At 31.8% G+C, this 17,470-nt stretch overlaps 1 long non-coding RNA gene across 3 annotated transcripts; it reads right to left on the bottom strand.

The window, feature by feature from the left end:
- Positions 1-15,614: 15,614 nt before the first annotated feature.
- On the bottom strand, positions 15,615-17,008 carry LOC107398605 (uncharacterized). 3 transcript variants are annotated; one of them, XR_010332999.1, is made up of 4 exons: positions 16,928-17,008; positions 16,484-16,668; positions 16,024-16,329; positions 15,615-15,971 (listed from the first exon to the last, which is right to left on the bottom strand). It is a non-coding gene; the product is annotated as an uncharacterized LOC107398605 (long non-coding RNA). The 3 variants fall into 3 exon arrangements; XR_001575403.2 differs by having other exon boundaries at positions 15,615-16,329; XR_010332998.1 differs by having other exon boundaries at positions 15,615-16,329; positions 16,484-16,798; positions 16,928-16,968.
- Positions 17,009-17,470: the final 462 nt, after the last annotated feature.

Genomic DNA, 17,470 nt, shown 5'->3' with positions numbered 1-17,470 from the left:
ATATCTAAATGAATGTTTTATTTATTTTATCCGGTAAACAATTACGTATTTATAAATTCTATAAATTTTTTAAATGTGTGAAATATGACCCACGTCATGTTCAAAGCTCTGTTTAAATTACAAAATTGATTAGGATTAAACTCCCTTTAAATAAAATTAAAAATTATTGAATAACATATACAGGCTCGCCAGAAAGTATGGATACAGTTAAATATTGTAAAAACTATTCATCAAAGCTTATTGAAATCTGGTATATACTTTAAAGTATGTAAATTCTATTGTCTGAGATGGTCATCAAATTTCTGTCTCCATTTATTTTGGGGATACAAGGCCAACTTGATTTATTGAAAACGCAAGCAGGGTTAAAAATTTATATTTTCACGAAGAGCATTTTTTTAGCTTTATGGTGTAACACATGAATATCTTGTTTTAATTGAAACTTTAAAAAAATTATATCGAACTAATAAAATTTTGGAAAATGTAAAATTTTGTTAGCCTTGGAAATGAATAATTGTTAAAATAACATTTTTAAGTGAAAAAGAACACATTTTAATAAAAAAACTTAAACACAAAATACATGATTTTTATTCTACAAAAGATGTTCAATAATTTTCACTGGCTTCTTAGTTTTTTGTCGACATGATGAAAATTTCTAGACGCTCGGCATTGTTAAATTAATTATTGCACTCAAGTTAAGTTTTTGGCTAATATACAAATGACTGATTGCTAATAACAATAGTTTTAAAGCTAACTTCGTTTTACTTTTCCAGAAATCTAGAATTAAATTTTTGAATTTTTACTTTTTTGTACCTATTAATAAAAATAAAAGTGAGTAACTGTTACAACACCGAATTCAGAAAAAAATGCTCTTTTAAAAACTATTATATTTAACCCTTCGTGCTATTTAAAAAAACAAGTTAGCTTTGTATTTTCAAAATAAATGATGGTAGAAAATTGAAAAAGAATCTCAGATGATACACTTTAACACTTTTAAATGAATTCCAAATTTCATGATGCTCTATTAAATCGTTCTAAATATATTCAGCTGTATCCATACTTTTTAGCGACCCTGTATAATTGATTCTATCATGAGATCGAAAATAAACTGAATTAGAGCAGGCCGTGCCTGCGGAATTTTAGCCACATGCCATGTTAAAAGTTGACAGAACAGAATAACAAGTGAAAAAATAAATTGGGGGTGGAAGTATTCATTTGGTGAATGATGTCTAGCAGAATTTCGGGAGAAATTTCTCTACGAATTTTTTAAACAGCTAAGCTAAAAACAATATTTCTGGACAGCTCCCTTGTCAACTCTACTGTCTTTTGCAATACGATGTTTTGAAAAGAAATGTGGCTAAAGTTACACTTCCCTTTCAAAGCTTGCTTTAATTTGGTACATTATCGATCTCTCGGTATACTTTTTTTTAAAATCGTAAATTTAACTTTCATTTGACAATTTCAGAGTGGTGTCTGATGATCTGAAATTTCTAATTTTGGACATTTAATTCAAATACAATTTTTTGTGTGCTTGAAGGAAATATTGTTAAATGACACTATTTAAAAAATGTACAAAAAAATTTCTTTTGACAACAGAAAGCACATACAGAAGTCTAAATCTAGAACAACTATAAATTTTATTCACGCCAGCGTTAGCACGACAAAAACAAACTAAGCAAAAAAAATGCACGACAGAAGAAAACAGCGTATTTAATCTTATTTTATTAATTTTGTTCAAGTTTTCTATCGTTTTCTATCGTTTCTGTAAACTTTTCTGTTGTCGTTAACAGATTTTTTTCTCGTTAATTTGTATTATAAATACTTTCTCCTTGTGCTATTCTGCATTTCATCTTTTGTCATTCGTTAACCCTATTTGTCGTGCTTTTTCGCTTTTTTTTTGGCCGCTAAGTCCAATTTTTTGTTATAACTTTTTCTTTCATTGTTAAGAGGAAATAGTTTGAACAGCGATCAATGAAAATAGAAAGTAGAAAAAACTGTAAAATACACTTGTCTTATAACACTTAATTTTGGCACTCATTCTATTGGAGCCCTCCTTCGTCGTGCTCCAAAGCCATTCGTGACACAATAGGACGTCTTATAAAACTCGTATAACAATATACTATTTCTATGATTCTACTCGTATTATATTTTGTTTTGAATTTTCAAAAATATAATTTATAAAATTACTGTTTTCATACTATCAAGTTCCTCATCTTAATCGACCAATAAACTCGTCAAATAAAATATTAAGTGAATTTCCAATCATTTCACTCTTCTGATTTGCCGCCCTGGAAATTTTGACCAGTCTTTCCAAATAAGAATAAAAATGACAATCAAAAACAGTATAAGACAATTGAAAATATTGATGATAAGGCGTATTTCGATTAAAACCACTCAGTATAAGTGCTTTCCAAGTAGGAGCCGTGTTATTAAAATAAGTGTGCGTTAAGCCAAAAGGAGTACTGAAAGGGGAATAATAATAAACGTTTTATTAGCCGTTAACCCAAGTATTTCAATTTTTTTTTAAATTGACGTCTGCGTCCTTTTCTGTGTAATGTTAAGGAAGATATCTTCCGGTGTTTTTTTACCTTCGGTGACTTTTAAACATTGTTTCTTTAACTCTAACCTTACAGCTATTCGAAAATAGGGTAAAATAACAAGCGGGTATTTAATTTAAATAACTTGAAATTGTTTTGAAATTTTTTTATAATTTTTGCTAATTATTTCTTGCTTTCGCCCACCACTGCCATTTAATTAAAGCCAACATTCATGCCGGCGTAATTGAAACAGATTATTGAAGTACTCTGCGTTTCATCGCCTTGGAAGCAGCGCACCGCGAGGTGGTTTTACGCGAGGCCGGAGAGTAATTAACGAAAAGAAGACGATAGGCTGGTGGGTGGTTGTTTTAAAACGGGGCATTTCTGGAACTTCGGTGGCGGCTGGAGCTGGCACGAGAGCCCGGGGTGTTGTGTTGGCGCTATATCGATTGCTAGACGCGCTACACGACGAACTCTGACATTTCAACGCCCGATGGTGACGTCAAAGCTTCGTGCTCCAGTGCATCCTCCTGCAGGATAACCGGCCATAGCTTCCTGCTGCTGCCGCCACATTAAGACATCTCCCACTGCACCTGCACCGGCCACGCCGCCACCTCCTTCTGCCCCCAGGCTGACGCGGATGACCCATTTATCCCGACGTCAAGATGGGGCGGCAGCTGGGGAATTCAAGGATACGCAAGGATCGAAGGAGGAATGTAAATATGGCAATCAGAGATTCGAAGATCTAGCTCGAATTAATTATTTGCTGTGAAATTTTTTTAAAAAAATCGCAAAAGCCTGTCCTGTTGACAGCGTCCCGAAATAACTGGAACTTTCTGTCCATAAAGGTCGTCTTGGAGCTCAATTTAGTCAATTTATGCCGTCTCATATATCTTCATCGTAAAAGTGAGCACAATATAAATACCACACTTGATTATGCCTAACACAATTCTCCTTTTTGCATTGTACCAAATAAGTTATTATTTCATTACAGAGCATTTCAAGTGATAATGGCACACTCCGGGCAATAAACAGCACGTAATTAGCGCTCTCGGACTTGGACATGCGATTCGATTTTCCTCTCCGTTTAAAACGGTTTCAGAAAAATGAAATTTAAATATTACATGAAAATTTAATAACGCAATAATATCAGGTCGAAAGTAAGAACCCGGCACGCAAATGGCGCCCTAACACGCCACATTTTAAATTCTCCAGCTGCATTTTTACAGGAACTGTGCGTTTTTCTTGTCGAAAAACGCGTTTATCAATATGTATACTGTGCTGCATAATTCATTTCAAACAAAAGTCAACAAGTCTCGAATAATTATGTACACCCCCGCCTGGTCAATTTTTGAGTACAGTCCTGGGCGGAAGCAACGTCCAACTACACACTTCGGTGATTTTGCAATCGAGCCTCCGGGCTTGCAGGATTTGTAAATTATCAACAAATTAATCGTCGGAAACGGTTTAATTTCCTCCCAGTTAATATGTCCCATAGTTTGTTTACAACAAGTTTGCTAAATATTTTAATTAAAAGTAAAGTAACTCAAGGGCGCTCGTGTCGGCAAATATTTTATTTAAGCATCAGTTTGTTTCACGCGAGAAAAATGAAAATCTAACGGAAATACTGCAGTGAATAGATGTGTTATGTATGACAGTCAAATGGGTTGTAATAGAACGATATGCACGTGTAATTTCCTTAATGACATCAATGTAAATGGTAATAAATCAGAAAACACGTGGCGACCACCGCATGTCAGAATAGTGAAATTACTGTTGGGAAACAAACAACGCACTATTATTCTCATTTCGCTTGGAAAAAAATACAATTTTTAATCTGATTCGGTGGAATAATTGGGTCTACGATAACAATTTTAAACGGCCATAACCCCGCTATCTTAATTTATTCTGCCTCCTCTTTTTACGGGGAGGCCTTATCGACACCTCTATTAACATTAACATTTGATATAACATTTAATAATCGACTTATTTACGGTAATTTTCTTTTACATCAAGACATTTCAGCACGCATTGGATTTTTCAAAAAACGCTTTTTAAAGTGCAATCAAATTCTTATTTTGGAACAAAGTAGTATTTTAAGACAGAAATGAATGGTCCAAGAATTGCAGGACTTGACCTGACCTGACTTCTTTCTAAGTAGTATTTCTCAAAACGTTTTTTAAACTTTTTAATTTTTATAACTATAACAGCTGCCATTTCTACAAAACATTAAAAAAGTTCTCATGCTACTTTGTCTGAGAAAAAAAAAATTAACCACCCTCAGGGACTGTCAAGGAAAATAAATAAAAAAAGATTAGGAAATTTTAGTACATTTCGAGCGTAGACTCGACTGTTTATCTGAAATTTATACAGGGACGCTAAAAAGTATGGATACATTTAAATATTATAAAAACCGTTCACTTAAATATAAACTTAATAATAATAATAATAATAATAATAATAATAATAATAATAATAATAATAATAATATTATTATTATTATTATTATTATTATTATTATATTAATAATGATTTATTCGTTCATCTTATCTGAATACACTGACCTTAAACACGTCAAGTATGGATAGTAATTAGGATATCTCCATTTGTTCCTAAAATTCAAGGCCAACTTGATTTTTTTCAATGGCAACAAGGGTCAAATTTAATATTTTTGAGAAGAGCATTCTTTACTGACTTCTATGGTGTAACACATGCATAACTTAATTTAATAGAAACTTGAAAAAATTCGAACTAATAAAATTTTGAAAAATATAAAGTTTTGTTAGCCTTTATTGCCGCTTAAACATTGACCAAAAAATAAGTAAAAGTTAAAAATAATTGTTAAAATAACCAATTTCCCTGAAAAAGAACACCTTTTTGATAAAAAAAAACACAAAACTCATCACAAACTCATCAAATCACAAAACTTATTGGCTTTCTACCGCCTTGAACAATCAACATGAGAATTTTTTCCGGTCAGTTTTACCTAAATGTACCATTGTTACACTAATTATTGCATACAAATTTAATATTTGGCTATTATATAAGTGACAGATCGCAAATGACAGTATTTTCAAAGCTAACTTAGATTTACTTTTCCAGAAATTCAGAATAAAATTTTTTAATTTTTATTTTTTTCCTTTTAATAAAAATAAAGGTGGATATTTTGTTACATCAATGAATTCAGAAAAAATTGCTTTTTAAAAAGTTATTAAATTTGTCCCTTCGTGCCATTTAAAAAAAAATCTAGTTAGCCTTGTTCTTTCAAAATAAATGTCTATATAAATTTGAAAGAGCGCTCAGATGATAGAACTGTTTCCAAAATTTCAAGGTTCTCTGTTAAACCGTTTTGAAAATATTCAACTGTATCCACACTTTTTGGCAACCCTGTATAATCCATAATTGAAGCATGGCTTAATTTTTAATGTTTGGTGTATTTTAGGTAGTCTGTCCTACATCGCTGTTATTCTTGGCAAAATACGCGTGTAAATTAAATATTTGATTTATTATATTTTGAATAATGTGTTACTTTGTTATCGTTAAAAATTCTCTCAAGGTTTTTAATTTGAACGTTCGATTTGTTATTGAAAAGTGGTGATAAGACCCCTTTGGGTGGGCAGTTGATGGGTCAAAGTCCAGAAAATGGTTAAAAAATTTGTACGTCGCAGTAGAACATGCATGATCTGGTACATTAAAAGCCAAAAAAGCCGGTACAAACTGCTTACGCCTATTAGCTCTATAAATAACGCAAATAGCGTAATTGTGTTAATCAATTAACTGAACAATTCCAATTGATAGCGGCGTTTTTTCCTGTTTGGAGCAAGAAAAACCCTAATTCGAATTAGCTGTTGGTGCAATATTTAGCTTCAATCATATTTTCGTAATGTGCCGTTTCACGGTCTTTATATGGCTAATAAACTTGGAAGCGATAAAATCCTACATCTGGTAGAAATTGTTTTGAAACTTACTTGCAGTCGGGTAATTAAACTAACTTGAATAATTTTATGCTAACTATGCCAAACTAGCTCGAATCGAATAAAGCGTCACAAATTGCGGAAAAATGTAAATTAAGATTGCTGAAAGATACTTTTTCCAATTTACAAACCGCTGAAACAGCCGTTTACCAATAAATTCATGTATCTGATCGAAATCTTTGTAGATTTAGCTTTATTGATGATTCTCACGCTACAAATGCCGTGAAATATCAGAAATTGAGTTGCTCAAGGATATCAATATACGATTTCCTCGAGCTGGAGAACAACGATGTCCTTCCTAATGGAAAAACTTAGCATGCGATCATCAGCAATTTTCGGTATTTTACCCAAAAATGATGGCGTTATTTCTCGAAGCACGAACAAAAACGGGATTTCTTTCACGGAAAGATTACATCTGATTCACGAGCTCGAAGAAGCCACAAAATCGAGGTGCTGAACTGAAAATAGAAAAAGTCGAGTCTATACAGGGTGATTCTTTTCGGCCTACAACTGAAACTTTTAAGTTTGTAGATACAGCTTTGAAATTTTGTTCGCACCCCAAATCAACCATTTTTTATTCAACTAAATCATTTTCAAAACCCATTCTTAAACGAAGTAAAGCGTACTTATCTGGCAGTTTTTGATAAACATATACTGTTACAAGTTTTATGGCCGAGGCAAAAATATGTAATTCTAGTCGAGTAAAATAATAAATTAATAATTACGTTACAATCTGATACTTTAATATTGTTCAAAATTTCTGTTGTCAGTGGTGTCAAGGAATTCCGATCTGATCACCAATTACCACAAAGCCTGCCATAAATTACTGGAGCTTTTGTATCTTCAATATTAAAACGTTAATTACTCATAAGCTATCAACTTTCGCATAATTCTATTTCTGCAATTAACGGCTCTAAAAATTAAAGGAATTTTACCTTATGGAACATACGCCTATAATTTGTTTTTTTTTCTCAAAAAATGGTTTTTAATTTGTCTCCCAGCATTACCTTAAAAATTTTGAACAATATCCAAGTATGAAATAAAAGCGTAATTGATTAATTAATTAATTAATTTTTTAACTTGACTAAAAATATTTATTTTTGCCTTGGCCATGAAACTTGGAACACCCTATACAGGTTCCGTCTAAATTCTATATTAGAAGTATTGGAAGTTTTAATAATGATAGTCATCTGACAATTTGCATACAACATATTTTAAATGAAAAGCTCTGTTTTTTAGTGCATTTTTGGATTACCCAGGTTATTCTAAGGGAGTTTTTATTAGCTTTCTCTATACCTAAATTTAGTCGTTTTCAAAATATTTAAAGTTTTTTGAAATTTTTTTGGATTTGCATCTTTATTTTCAAAAATTGAGAACTCTGCCGGTTTTAAAAATTTTGGGATCCTTTGTGTTTTATTTGAAAGAGAATGTTTAAATCTTTGCTTTAGTGTTTTCAAATTTCTAAAAAATAAAAAAATCAAATTTTTAAGGTCAAGTTCACAGAATTTCAAACAATTATAACTTAAAATTTTCAAATGAACATTTTTATTTCACTAAATGATTAAGAATTAATTTCTGCATCGATTTGTATTAACATTCAACAATGTGTTTTTAAATAATTCTCATCTAGTTAACTTTGAAATTGGTTTACATGTAAAAAAATTTGTGCCGCTTTACTCAATTGAATCCTGTGTCAATAAAGGTCAAATTTGTCAGCTGTAAAATTTAATTAATTTCTTTAAAAAATTTCGTTAAAGTGACTAAATTGTTACAATGTGCAAGAAAACACTTTTATTTCCGAATTCGAGACTTAATAAATGGAGAATGGTAATATTCCATGTCTAAATGCCTATCATTAGTTCTATGAAGCGGCATTTTCTGATTTTACATGAGAAATTCACAGACGACTAGATGAGAATCATTTAAAAACACATTGTATATACTTGTTTATATGGTTAATAGTTTTACTGTTATAGGAATTTTTTGTTGGCGGTGGCATTAAAAAATTCATTAGCCATAGCTTTTTTTGTATAAGTTGCCATGGAAACGTGAGTAAAATATAAGAAATCATAATTTTTCAAATTTAAATTTAATGAGTTTATTTTGTTTTAACGGAAAGGAAGGCAAAATTTTGATCAGAAGTAATTGTTTATTCAATGAAAAATGTTTCTTTGTCTGTGACTAATGATAAATTTTCGGCAATGTCAAAGAAAACCCACCTAACTTGAAAATTATCACAGATTGGTGTAGGGAATGCTAACACAGATCGTTGAAGAATTAAATTTTCTTCTACTAAGTGAAATAAAAACTGGAAATTTTCATTTGAAAAAAGACTTATAGCTTGTAAAAATTGTCCAAAAATAAGGTTAAAATTTTAAGAGTTCGTAAACTTTTTTTCTAAGTTTGGACATTTTGAATGAAAAAGGTGGACTTTCTTTTTTGATTGTCTAAATATGATTTCTAAAATGCTAAGAATGGCAGAAATACCGATTTTTTAAGTGAGAGGTACAAAATCTAAAATTTTCAAAAAATCCTTAAAATTTCTAAAACTGCAAAATATAGCTATAGAGATAAAATAAAATAAAAATTTCCTTGAAATAACTACAGTTACCTGAAAACGTAGTAAAAAAATATTTTCCCATTTAAAATAAGAAAATACCGTAATAAAACTCATCAAGTACAACTTTTTCCAAAATTTTTATTTATTATTTTCACTGTTTTCTGCTTTTCATTTGTGCAAAGGATTTCTATTGATATTTATAGCAACAATTTTCATTCTTGTTGTAAATTGTTTAAGTTATCTATTTGACCTATTTCTATATATGAACAAAAGTAGCTCGTTGCTTTTGTTTTTGTACCCATAGACAGGTATAACTATCAATATGTTATCTTTTCCAAAGTTTAAGTAAATTTGCAAAACTTTTAATAAAAAATTACATATAGAAAAAAAGTTTTATTTGTTGAGCTCTGTTACGTGTTAAAATTAACAGGTTTCGAATGGTAGGTAACAGTGTCTTGTGTTAACGTCATTAACCAAATACACGTAGGTCCTTATTTTATAACGATACAGACGATTTAGAAATGATTGTTTGTGCAAAAAATGGTAACAAAGTGCTGTTTTGGCCTTGACCAAGTGCATCAATTTGCGACAGAAAATACGTGATTCGAAATGTTGTATCCGTTCAAGCAATTCCGTGTTGCTCCAACTTGCAGCAAAATAAGACAACTCCTCTTCTTTTTTCTCCCTATAAAGTTTGTTTAATGGCGTAGGCGTTTTTATAGTCTCGAAACGAGCTTTATCCATCTGTATTTCACTCATGTAGCTCGTATCAAACGCAGCAACATTGTTACACTCGCAAATACTTTTCATTTCATCAGACAAGTCTCTACATCCGTAAAAACTCCAGCTTGTGTAAAAATTTTCGGGCGGCGGTGTCGCTGAAATTCGGCTTTTCATTACCGGGACTAGGACGTATCCAGGGTGGGGTTAAATCGGGAAGTGGGTCATATTGGCCCAGGCTATAGTCCCAGTGCTTGTGCCGCCAACGCCGCCGCCCAAAGCGAATCGATTCACCCGCCGGGAAGCTCCACTGTGCTCATCTCCGACATCGACCCTCGTTTATCACATCCCGAAATCCACCAAGGCCAAATCGATTTTCTTCCGTTTTGTGGCCTATTTTTCAAACTCACCGTGAGGAGGGATTAGAACTCTCCGAATGGCCTGATTTATAATCCAGGCCCGCAATTAATGCCATAAAACACAGATAAATACCGGAGAGCAACAATGGCCTCCGGATGAATTACGTTCGAATTTTGGATTTTCGTTTAAAGCGCACGAGAATGCGGGGACAAATACACGAAACGAAGTCGGAGGATTTTTATAGTAAACGACGAGAAATATGTGAAAGTGAAGCTGAAATATGGTTGAGCTGGAGACGGTATTGCTACAAATTGGACAAGAGGAACATTTTTCATGTTTTTTTTCATTTATTTTCCTCAATATTGCAGAAACAACAGTTTTAATTTTAGTGATTACACTGTATAAATACTCAAGTGACGGTGCAAATGTTTCACATCGCTATTATTGTGTGATTGAAGATGCTTTTTTAAGAAACCAAAATAAATACGCCTTGTCATGTCTGGGTAATTTCCTTCAAACTAATAAAAACGTGACATATATTGTGTTACTCACGTTTCTGATGACGTTCTTGCACTAATTTCTTTCAAAAGAAAACGTGGAGAAAAGAAAGGCTAGCCAACGTGGAAAAATAGCAGAGAAATGGTGATTTATACGAGTATTCTGGTTGCTACTACAAACATAATATGAATTTTTTTTTATACCTATTATTTTGGCTCAGTCAAATCTACTTGTAAACTATTTGAGACTAGGGCTAATTATGTTAACTGTTAACATCATCATTTTTGGAGAAATTTCTACTTGAGAAGGCAAACGCGTTAAACCAAATTCAGTTTTATTGTTCTATCTTTAATCAATAACCAGCAAAGTAGAGCAGGAATGTGACTAATAAAACTGAGATGTGGCACTTTTTTTGTCTCAGTTTAAGCTAAAAATAAAATTGATTTCACAAAAACGATTTTTCAATTGTGCTTTCGTCTAATACGTACTATGGTGTAAAAGTGGTTGAGCTTTTTATGTAACAATTTTGGATAATAACTGATGAAGCTAGAGGAATAACATGTTAGTTCTCTTCTTGTAGATGTTGCACTTGTTATAATTTAATTCCAAATTTAATTTAAAAAAAAAATTTTCAACCACAGTAAAGTACAGATGTGACCCCCAAACTTTCACTTATCAATTATCATCAAATAGTCCTTAAATAATGACTCAAATTTATCGCTGATTTTCATTGAAGTCCACTTCTATGTTACCAAATATTGTGTGAAACAAAAATAAAAAAAAATTGTAATGATATCGTGGGTATAGAGGTAAAAATCATTAAGTGCATTTTAAGTAAAAATATTAATTAGCATCACTTATACATTTTATTGTTAAAGTACAAAAGCTGTTCATTTTACAAAATATTAAATTCTATATACATAAGAAAAAAAACATATTTGTTTTAGGATGAGCGACTGGAAATACATTTTCAAACTTTTAAATTAAAAAAAGAAGAAACAAAGTTAAAAAAAACATTTTAAGTAGTGGAACTTAAATTCGGCCAATTTAGTAATTTAAGAGAACTTTCTGTCCAAACAATTAAAAACAGAAAAAAGGATGATGTAGGCCAGTGGTTGAAATAGAATCTTAAAAATATATAAAAAATCTCTGTCATTCTGAGTCCAATCTGTAAAATTAACAAAAAATGACTTGATAAAGTTTTGCAAGGACTTGTCCCAGAAAAATTGAAACTTTGGTACCATAGGCTTCCTAACTACACAAACAAAATATGCCTATGAAAATATAAAACAGATAGAGGTTGAAATAAGGAATTAGTTGAAAAAGTCCGGACTTGTAAAAAAAATATTTTAAGTCGACGTTTCGAGTTTATGTTAACTATATAAAATTGCTAAAACATTGTAAAATGAAAATTATTATGTTCATTAATTAATACAGTAGAAAAAATATTTAAAGGGTAAATTCATTAAGTACACACGAGCGTTTTTATTGATTTTATACTGCGATTTTTTAGCATTACGTTCACTTATTGTTAAGTAGCAGTTACTCTTTTAATATTTATGTAGTAACTTCTTGAATTATTTTGGTTTTTTATACCTAATAATTTTTATTATTTCGTACATGTCTCAAAAACATGACAATGTTAGCTAATAATTTTTACCTCTAAACCCACGATATAGTCTCGCTTAGGTAAATAAGAATACAAAAAAAAAATCTACACGTACTTCTACGAAGTACATTGAGGTATTTTTGTTGTGGTAAATACAAGATACCGAACTTATTATCAAGGCTTAGTTATCTTGGTTATGTGGTGACCTGATTTAATGATCTTTGTTTTGAATGTATAACAAAGCAACAAAAACGGTAGAATACTTAAAAACGAAGAAATTACAAGTATACGTGACTCCGTGTGAGGATTGATCAATATCTTTGGGAAATGAATCCCCACATTATAATAATAAAATAGAACTGTTAAAAAAATAGATGAACGTCTATCATCAACTTATCAAAATACTAAGTTGAAAATCAAAATTTTAATTTTTGTAAACCCCTCTTTCAAAAAAATGGATCTCTGTTCTCCACCTCTACCAAGAATTTTTATTTTTTTTTTGTTCGTCAAAAGTGTCCTACTGAAAAGTACAATGTGTTTTTAAATGATTCTCATCTAGTTAACTTTGAAATTGAGTTACGTGTAAAAAAATTGTGCCGCTCTCTGCCAATTGAATTCAATGTCAATAAATGTCAAAACTGACCGTTGTGAAATTCACAAATTGTCAATTAATTAATTTTAAAAATCTAGTTAAAATGTTACACTTTGTAAGAAATCACTTTTACAGTCGAAGTTTCCGAAATGGAGACTTAATGAATGAAGAATGGTAATATTCGGTGTCTAAATGCCTGTCATTAGTTCTATAAAGCGGCATTTTTTATTTTACATGGGAAATTCACAGACGACTTGAGGGGAATAATTTAAAAACACATTGTATAATATAAAGTGTTAATAATAGAGTGTGACGTACCAAATTGTGTAGAAACGATTTTTATGATTTCAAGAAAAAATTGAACCGATTGGTAAATGGTAAAAACGTCAACGTTTGCGAAAAGCTGTGTTTCAAAAACAGAGAAAAAAATAAATAGAAGTTTTGCATTATATCACAATAATCCCTCTGTCACACACATTGTTTCTTCTTCGACCGTTTGTGTAGAATAAAAAATATCAGTGTGTCCACAACCACTTTATTCTCTGATTTGTAATCCTGTAACTTCAAGCTTTTCCGAAAGCTTTACGCTTTCCCCTAAATTCAAAATGACAATGACGGGAAAACGGTAAGAAAAGGTAGAATAGATTGAAAAATGTTTCAAAGGAGATTAATCAATAATCACTTTTTTTATATCAATCATTGTATTTATTATTATTTATTACAATGAAGTTTTGTATTATTTTATCGAACTGTTGATACAGTGATACTAAAAGATTTGGTTATGTGATATGTTATCTTGGCAAAGTAATATTTAAAACTTTAATTTGGAATTTTTTGTGTTACGTAATCATAACCAAAGTTGCAATCGAGCGCTAAGACTAAATAAAAACACAATATTCATTAAGACGTTAATTTTTAAGAAAGCAATTCTCTCCTTGGAAGAGATGCCCCATAAAGCCATTTTGCTCTTATCAAAATTGTGACATAACATTTAAGCTTCCGCGATATAATAACAAAGTCATATTGTGTTATTCCCCGGCCCCAACAACTTGTATAGCTACTTAAATTGCCAAAGTAATAAAAGTTTACGTCAATAGTGTTTTCAAATTAGCGAAAGCAAAACTTTGTTGTGTCTGCTCATCCCCAATAGGGCGTCAAGATAAAAGTTAGAAATAAAATCGATAGCAAGTACCTAATCTCATTTAACTAAACTCGTCTTATTGCTGTAACTCATTTGATTAAAATGAAACGCTTTCCCGATTAAAAACAGTGCGGTGTACATGGCATTACACTCTCAGCAGTGTACGCGGTTAACAATATTACCCTCTTGTGAACTATAACGGTATTAAGGGATGTTGCTAGCGAATTTGTTCAATTTGAAACAATATAAAGCATTCGAGCTTGATCGTAATTTGCTCATCTGACCTGCTTCTGCTATTTTTATGTTCGAACTGGTTTCCATAATGGCCGTAAGCAGGTAATTAATCAAAATATTGCTCATTGCTCCCTTATATCAGCTTTCCGCTCAAAGTGGCACACAGCTGCTCTCCCCCCGAAATTTCTCCCAGAGTTATTTTAAAAACGGCAGACACGGAGGCGTTCAAATATCCGGAAAAAATATCACTGTCCTGAGACACCAATCAATAACGCTGCTAAACGGCGATAATGCGTGTTGAAATCGACTGGGATTTAGCCTTTTGCCAAATATTTTCCGAAATTACGAGTAAGTGATGCCATAACCGTAAAACACCCGTGTTTACAAACACACTAACGAGTTTTATTTCGCCCAGATTTTGGCTCCGATGGCAATGATTTAATTAACGTAAAAGAAAACGGAGCTAATGTCGAAAGCAGACGCTATGCGTAAGCGAAAACAATAATTATCCTCGTTTAGAGCGACACGAATGACGCAGGGTGTATAAAAAGAAGTGTCATAAAACGACACCGGGAAAAAAACAAACATTTACTCAAGAACTCGGCAACGTTGGGAAGGAATTGGTGGCATTTTGCAAAAAATCGCTTTGTTTCAAGAATTCGCTAATCGAATTAAGCCGAGATGATGCCAAGTATTCGCGACGTCAGCATGAGAAAAAATAAATACAGCTCCTCGTACGTCAAGGAACGAATCCCTGAGTCATTTTGTCTACTCATTCAATTTTTACCTTGCTTGGTTGCGAATTTCAACTGAAAGCCGGCTAATTAATCCACCAAAACCTCATGACCTCTATCCTGCCGAGAGGATAATTAGTTGCTCCAACTAGCAACTTGCAAGAAAATCAAAAATTAATATTCAAAAAGTTTATTAATTGCGTTTGAAAAATTGGAAGGAGAGATAATTTTTGTGCTCAGACGAGGCGAGATTAAAGTCATATTGATAAGGGGCGATGACGAGAGGTATAATTTTCATTGCTTGTAGTTTGAAAGGGTAAAAGGCGACCTTTGCGCGAGAAATTCAGCTTCATATCTTGACGTTTAACAAGGGATGTAATTACGCGTTCTAAGTGGAATTGTTTGCGCCCCTTGCCATTCTTCAAGGCTAAGGGTGAGATTGGCCTTTGATTCATTGCTTTTATCGAACGCAATATCGGCCGAAATTGAAAACTGCGGATGATTTCGTTATTAAATTTAAATTTTAAATAGTTGGTATTGAATGAGGGTTGAAATGGGAAGTAAAAGCGTGAGGGGACAAAGGATCAAAAGCGGCGTCAAATCTATAAAAGAATAATAAATTATATCAATAAACAATCAAATAACTGAACAAACAAAATCAAACAGTAATTAGATAGTATATTTATATTATAACTTATAAGTGATAGAAATGCATTATTATGTGCGACTGCGCTTGCGCACTCGTGGCACACTTCTCACGAGCTTTATAATGGCATTACGATCACGTGTGATATACGATATTTTATCTTACAGCTCCATTGTAAAAAAATTCAAGATATTCAAGTACATATTCCCCTGTAACATTAGAATGGTTCTATGTATCAGTTTTCGTAGTGACCTGTGGTTGCTATAGTTATGAAATAAACAGTCTCATTGTTTCCCCCAATTTTTCCCAGATTTATTCACTCGTGAGTGAAATTTGATTTCTATCACCGAAAACAATAATATAATGTACCTAAAAAATTACACCTGTAAGATAAATAGTATATATCATATTATATTATAACATTATTAGTGACAGAAATGCGTCATTATATGTGAGTGGGACACTTCTCACGAGCTTTATAATGGCATTACGATCACGTGTGATATACGATATTTTATCTTACAGCTCCATTGTAAAAAAATTCAAGATATTCAAGTACATATTCGCCTGTAACATTAGCATTATTCTATGTATCAGTTTTCATAGTGACCTGTGGTTGCCATAGTTATGAAATAAACAGTCTCATCGTTTCCCCCAATTTTTCCCAGATTTACTCACTCGTGAGTAAAATTTGATTTCTGTCACCAAAAACAATAGTATAATGTACCTAAAAAACTACACCTGTAAGATAAATAGTATATATCATATTATATTATAACATTATTAGTGACAGAAATGCGTCATTATATGTGAGTGGGACACTTCTGACGAGCTTTATAATGGCATTTCGATCACGTGTGATAAACGACGTTTTATCTTACAGGTGCATTGTAAAAAATCCAAGACCTGTGTTGCTATAGTTATGAAGTAAACAGTCTCATTGTTTTCCCCACTTTTCCTCAGATTTGCTCACTTGTGAGTAGAACTGACAGCTTTATCTCACTTGTGAGAGAAATTTGATTTCTCTCACCGGAAACAATGGTATAATATACCTAAAAAACTGTACCTGTAAGGTAAAAACATTTTATTTATTATTCTTGTGATACGTTTAATGTCCTCACACAGGACTTTGACAGTTGCATTTCTTAAATATTTCTACAATGAGTGGCTAATTAACAATTCAACTAAGTTATTGTCTGTAAATAAAAATCAATATTAATTTCGATTGGTTTAACATCAAAGAATAAATTGCTCGTAAGTTTACTCTTATTATTGTAAAAAATATATAAATTATCAGAAAACAATAAATAAAAACAAGTACCTACTTGAAAATAATACTACCAATGTTTTGATTAATGATTCTAATTGGAATAAAACAAAAATCGAGAGATAATGTTACAGCTTTTGTATTTAACTGTTTCGCTATCTGGGCTATAGATATTCCACTTCCGTTAGAAAACAATGTAAGTCCAAATTTCAGATGTGAATATTTTAAAATTTAATAAACTAACTAACAAACAACGAACGAAAAACATTGTAGATATTGTTGACATGTGAATAAAGTGGGCCAAACATGATTAGAAATTCTTGATTTTTTCACAAATATACATATTTTATTAATATCCCACATTAGAAGTATAGGGAGTTCCAATAATGATAGTCATCTAAAAATTTGTGTGCAACCATAATCTATTAGGTACTGCTCAATGAAAATATTTTCAAGATGGCAGCACTTTCGGTTATACCGGAAGTCGCTATCAACTTCCTTATTTTAAATGGAAAGCTATATTTCTTAATGCGTTTTTATATTACTTGAGTTATTTTAAGGTAGTTTTCATAAGGTTTCCCTATACCTAAATTTAGCCGTT

Source organism: Tribolium castaneum, chromosome 2 (genome assembly GCF_031307605.1).
Source record: "Tribolium castaneum strain GA2 chromosome 2, icTriCast1.1, whole genome shotgun sequence".
Classification (NCBI taxonomy): domain Eukaryota; kingdom Metazoa; phylum Arthropoda; class Insecta; order Coleoptera; family Tenebrionidae; genus Tribolium; species Tribolium castaneum.
This window is presented reverse-complemented; position numbering and strand designations above follow the sequence as displayed.